The sequence below is a fragment of the Dasypus novemcinctus genome, chromosome 17 (genome assembly GCF_030445035.2).
Source record: "Dasypus novemcinctus isolate mDasNov1 chromosome 17, mDasNov1.1.hap2, whole genome shotgun sequence".
Taxonomy (NCBI): Eukaryota; Metazoa; Chordata; class Mammalia; order Cingulata; family Dasypodidae; genus Dasypus; species Dasypus novemcinctus.
The window spans coordinates 30,180,962-30,187,813 of NC_080689.1; positions in this window are offsets into that span (position 1 = coordinate 30,180,962).

Below are 6,852 nucleotides of genomic sequence, written 5' to 3' on the forward strand. Positions count from 1 at the left end.
GTTATGTCCTTATAGAAAGAAAGTACTTAAGGCCAGTTTTCCACCCATCCTGAAACTTAAGGCTTTGGCTCAAGGAGCTTCCTGTCCTGTTCCAGCTGTGACATGTTAAAAGTAGATGTGGCAATTGCAGATAACTTGCTACACTCTCCGAGTCTCTGCTACAGCTCCAGCTCTCCGCATTTTTGGAGACAGGGTGGGAGATAGAAGGGAAAATGGGGAGCTTTGCTGGGAAGAGGAAATGGTGCATAGTTAGGGACTCCTTTCTACTCCTTTTACATTCCACACCAGCCATGGGGGCAGACTGCCTTTCCCTCATTTGTCCAGACCAGCTCATCTCTCAGGGAGATTGTTGAACATGAATAAGGGAGATGGAATTCCAGGACCTAGAGCAGCTTCTTGTTTCTTCCCCAACACACACACTTAACAAATTATAAAGATCAAGCTCCTTTCAGGCAATTTGAAAAATATTTTTTTAAAAAGAAAGTTCACCATTTTGCAGGATATCCTACCCACTTGCATGTTCCATTTCTTCCATCTCTGCCTCCCATCCTGGGAGGCATTGTAGGAGAATAGATACGAGTGGTTAAATCCTCTGGAATGAGACTGTGTCATTTCCTAGCTTATCTCTTTCTGACTCTGTGACTGTGGGCAAATTTAACTATTCTCTGTCTTAATTTCCTCACCCATATAGTTTATGGTAGCACTGTATAGAATTTTTCTGAAGATTAAATATATTATTAAGTGCTCAGTATAGTGCCTAGCACATAGTGAGTACTCATTTCTTGCTAGTTGCTATTATGTATCTGAAGCTGCATTCCAATTTTCCTGAATTCTTTTTGTTTTGTTTTAATCAGGTTTAATTAATAAAATTTTGAGCATGATTACATTAAACTGTATACTATACAATCTATACCAAAGTTTAACTTAAATATATATAACCAATAAAACCTGATGTGATTTCAGACTAGTGGAATACATCAGAATGTTTGTGCTTTGGTGTGAGTTGAGACATTGGATGTACATCACCACTTGAGTCACAGCACAGGTTGCACTTAACTCCACCATTGCTAAATCTTTCATTGTGGCCTTTTTTTCTCTTGGTCTTACAGCCTGGACACAGGAACTCTATTTTTCTCTTCTTCGCTTCACTTTTAATTTTGTGTTTCTTCCGCTTTTCCAGCACCAGTATCAGGATTAGTTACAAACTGCAAAGATTTCCTCTTTTTCCGGAGTGCCCTTTTCTCATTAGCCTGCTTCTGTAAAGAGGCAAAGGCTAATGAGAAGCTCTCAAGCCCAACCAACTTTTTGAGTAATTTTATGATTTCCTGGGATAGATTCTTCAGCAAAGGGTCTTGCTCGAAATAGGTGCTGTTCAGTTCCCAACAAAGGAGCTCTGATCACTGGGAGATAAGGCTTTATCTTGTCCATTCCAAGATCCATTGCTATGGCTCCAAGAAATTTAAGGATGCATGTTCTCTTTAACGGTTTCGAAGTGAATTAGAAGCTTCCAGTTTTGCTATCCGGGACAACTTTTGGATCAACCACAACAGTGTGACTGGCTTGCAGGGCTCTTCCTTTGCTTCTTTGATCTCATCTTGGTCAACCTCCACCTTTTCATCTGCATGGGCCTCATGTTCTAGTTCGTCTTTGACCACACCATCTCCTAAAGCTTCTTGTTCTTCCATATCTTCTTCTGTCTCATCTTGCTTATCCTCAGAATCAGGTACCAGTAAATGTTCTAAGGATAGAAACTGGACTTTGTCCTCAAGAACAAGTCTTTTTGTATTCTTGAAAATCCAAAGAAAATAGCAATCAATTGTTTTTGGGCAAGCCCTGAATTGGTGGAGTTATGTAAATACAGATGTCTTAAATAGGGATGCTGAAGTTTCTGTTTAATAACATAAAGAGCCATTTTTATTGGGGGCAGGTGTACCACTGTCCATGTTACTGCAGTGTCTTGTTTCCTCTGTTGATAGTCAAAAAAATAAGAGTACTAGGAGAGCTCCCATTCGGGAGGGTGGGGCAAGCCCCAGCAACACAGAGGCAGACTGTGATCTAAGAAGAGGAACTGCCCACTGGGGATCCCCTGGAAGAGCCTTGCAGGAAGAATTTTAGGAGCAGTGATAAGATTTCTTTTTCTGCACCTTAATTCCCGTATGTAATTCTCAAGTCTTTGTAAAGTTTGTTAAAATTGCAGCTTTATGTTAGCAGCGTCTTGAGAAACAGAAAAGTTTTTATACATTAAGGTGAAGCAGATGATAGAGAGTGACAGTTATCTGGAAAAACAATCATGAGATGACTAGAGGTGACTGGGAAGAATCCCAGAGCAGGGATGTGAAGTGAGAGGTGACCAGTGGGAACCAGGATGCATTGGGAAACACTTGCTGGAGAGTCACAGAAACACCTGAAAAGAGGACTGGACTTCTGGTAGTCATACAAACGGAGAGTAGACACATAGTAAATGAAAGGAACGGGTAATCCAGAAAAGCTGGATAACATGTAGAATCTCTCTAAAAAAAATGTGTGTGTGTGTGTTTAGAATATGTATCAACATCAGATTCACAGTATATATATAGCTTTGTTTTGTTTTTTGTTTTTTGTGGATTTTTTCTGAGGTACCTGGGGCCAGGGGTTGAGCCCCGGGGATTTTGTGTATGGAAAGCCGGTGCTCAACCATTGAGTCACATTGTGCCCCCTGAGTTTGTTTTGCTTGTTGTTTGTTTTTGTTTTTTTTCTAAGAGGCACAGGGAACTGAACATGGGACCTCCCATGTGGGAAGGAGGCACTCAACCACTTGAGTCACATCTGCTCCCCTATACATGGTTTTTAATCCTAGCTTTTAATACTTCTATATCATGAGCTTTCTTAATATCTTTAAATACTGTTCAAGAAAATAAATAAATAAATAAATAGTGTTCAAGAATATAATGAAAAATAGCTTCATACTAACCTATTGTATGATTATGCTATGATTCATTTAACCAATTCCAGTTATCAGACATTTATGTTTTTTCCAGTTATTCACTTTTGTAAACAATACTATAGTAAACATGCTTCCATAATTTTTTTTAATTTTTTTTTGTTTTTTTAAAAAGATGCATAGACCACCCAAAATGTTATATTAAAAAATATAAGAGGTTCCCATATATCCCCACTCCCCACTTCCCCAACTCTTCTCAGATCAACAACCTCTTTCATCAGTGTGGCACTTTCATTGCATTTGATGAATACATTTTGGAACTCTGCTATACAGCATGGATTATAATTTACATTGCAGCTTTCACTCTCTTCCAGTCCATTCAGTGGATTATGGCAGGATATATAATGTCCTGCATCTTTCCCTGCAATATCATTCAGGACAACTCCAAGTCCTGAAAATGTCCCCCATATCACACCTCTTCTTCCCTCTCCCTGCCCTCAGCAACTCCTGTGGCCACTGTCTCCACATCAATGATATACTTTCTTTCATTGCTAAAGTCACAATGATTCTATAATAGAATACCAGTAACTCTGCTCTAATCCATATTTTATTCCTCCATCCTGAGGACCCTGGGATGGCTATGTTTACTCCACCTCTGAATCGAGAGGAAGCTTAGCTCCCACATGGCTGATGGATGTGAGTCTCATCATATTATTCTTTGCATATTAAACATAATTTCCCAAGATAAATTCTCAAAAGTACATTTTCTGGGTCAAATGGTATGAACGGTTTTAAGGCTTTTGATATATTTTGACAATTTGCCTTCTAGAAAGATAATACCCAGGACTCCATGCCGGCCCCCCAGCATTGTAGGAGTGTCCATTTTACCACATCTTCACAGGGTAGCTTGCACATTTGGGGGTGAGTTATGCTCATTTAGAGAGACTGACCATGAGACACAGGAAAACTTTGCTTAGTTCCAAATGGGTTTCACCAAGTTAATATGCCTCAATTTCCATGTCAAAAGAACTTCCTTTCTTGACTTTCATAAGAGTCTTTCTTGAGTAGTTTTGGCGGTGGGAAACATCAATATTCCTTAAAGCAGGGCTTCTTAACCATTTTTGTTCCACGGACCCCTTCGCCAGTCAGATGAAAACCACCGTCCCCTTACTAAGTCCATACTATACTGTGTTTTTAAAAAATAGACCACACCCGCACCAACACGTCCCCACAAGAATAATTTTTTTCTGAATTTCAATTCAAGCTCACGGACTTCTTGTTAAGAACCCCTGCCTTAAAGAGAGCACTCTCGCTGCTATCTGAGGGAGTGTATTCTTAATTCTCACCTTTCTACTTTGAACTCAAGGTGAAATAATCCAGCCTCTGGCCACATGACTGAGGGAAAAATTTCTCTCAATTTCTCTGAGATTTACCCCTACAAGCAGGTATTCTGGCTCTAGACAATTGCCTACGAGGTTGTACACGACATACAGTGACTATAACCTTTGTTAAATGGCAATGGAATGGGAATGCATTCTTTCTAATTGTTTCTAATTTATAAAGAATAAATGTCATCATGGGGAATAGCCAAAGGGAAGATGTGACAAGGACAGGAGACTTATAGGGCCAGACCAACTTACCTAATGTTGTCCACTGGAACTTAAAGGGTTTCAGGGCTAACTGGATGTCACAGCCATGAGATGAACGTTACAAGTAGTGTGCTTGTGCCAGCTAGCCTGGCTCTCCCTTAAGTGTGTGCCTCCGTTTGAAGATAACCAAGAGCTGGTCAGAGAGTCCTCAGCACCTGAGGTGGACAGGAATGTGTAGGACACAGGCCACTCTGAAACATCTCCTCTGTCACTGATCCTGCTCCCAAATGGGGAAGTGTGGTCAGGGAAGACACGTATGCAAGCTGCTCAATCAGCATGTTTTAAGGGAAGGAGTTTTTGTCTGACTTCATTAATTCATGGGAGGCAGTTCTCTTAGAAGAATGCTGGACCTGTGTTGTGCAGTTTAAACAACACTTGGCATCAAAACTCCTCCACGGAGCAGATATGAAAACTAAGCAAGAAGTTTAGGGACATCTCCTGGGTCATAATTAAATCACAGAAGAACCTGGACTAATGCTGTGGATTTCCTTTTATTTGTTTTTAATAACACTTTTTCTGACCACCAAAGTGATGCACACGCATTGTAGAAATAGAAAAATGTACAAAGAATATGACAAAAATCACCCATAATCCCACCACCCAGAGATAACCACTATTAACATTTTGTACGTTTAACTCTCATCCATAGGTCTAGAGATACACAATCCTCTTTTGCAATCCTGAGATCATAGAGATATATTATTTTTTAATTCCCTTTTTTTCACTTAATAAAACATTAACATTTTCCCACATCATTAAACGTTCTTTTACAATATGACTTTTATAGATGCCTAATATTCTAACCTTATACTTGTAGCGTAGTTTATTTAATCATGATCATCTGGTTGTACATGTAGGTTGTTTTTTGTTTGCACGATTAAAAATAATATGTGTTGAGAATTCTTGGGAGATAAATCTTTATGCATAGCTCTAATTGTTTCCTTTGAGCTAATTCCTCAATATGAAATTGCTGAGTTAGAGGTAGTCACATTTTAGGACTTTTGACATATAGTGTTAAGTTACCCTTTGGAAATGTTGACCATTTTACACTTCTGACAAATGGAATCTCCATATTTTAATTATACTTCTTTTTAAATATATTAATATTACTCCTTATACACCGTTATTGGCAACTTATTTCTTCTTTTATGAAATATGCTGATGTCCTCTGTCTTGCTTACATTTCTTGACCTGCAGTCCAGGCAATATGGTGAGCCTAGTTTTGGGCAGAATCCTGGATGACCGAGACTAGCAATTGTTTCACACTGATAGGAAGATGCTTTTCCCACACCTTTTGCCCTGAGATCTCCTACAGGGACGGCTTCTCGCTCTTAGGCAAGGACTGTCCATATCATACCATGGCCTGCTGTAGCCGGGTCATGAATCACTTCAAAGGCTGGTGTAGATGTGCTGCCATTTTGAAACAGAGGGTTCCATTCTGAGGTCATTTCATACTCATTTTACTCAGATTCAAAGATCCCCACAAATCTTCAAACATGACACTTTAAATTGAAAGGAAGTGGCCAGGAAGCCACATTCAATTAAGTACAAATGCCCCTGGGTACCCAAGAATCAAAATCCCTATTCTGACCGGGAAGACTTCGATGATGAAAATCACAGGCTGAAGCAACTGGAAATGCTGTGCTCTTACAGACAATTCACACCTTGCTCAATCACTCAGTGTGGGCCAAGGAACATTTTAGATTTGGTGGCTGTAAGGAATAATACAAAAAGCTTCTTGAGCACATGTCTGGAGACACACATACTCCATGCATTGTATTTGCATGTACATGGGCAGGAAATTATATACATACACACATGTAAGAAACTAGAGGTAGTAATGTGATCAAAAGCAAAATAATTGTTTTATATTTCTTCTTGTCATTTTTTCCAAAAAATCTGAGAATGCTTAAAGGCAGGTTAACACAATAACACCCATAAGAATCCTAAAGTTATAGCTGACTGCTCTGATGAACCCATGACAGGCATTCAGACAGTCTCCCTAAAGTCTACAGGCAAAAAAAAGAAAACTGCTTCTTAAATCAATTGGTATGACTTCTATGTGCTTTAATCACATCCAGGAAGGACCATAAACTAGGAGTGGGAAACCTCTAGGTCTTTAATTTTATTATTACATACCGAGTGTTTAATTGCACTTGAGCATCTCTTATGACTTCTTACATCTCTTGTTAAAATTTATTTTTAAAATGCCTGTTCTGTACTCATAGACTACTGACATTTGGAAAAAGATTTAACATAAATGTTACATTTTGTCTTATTCTT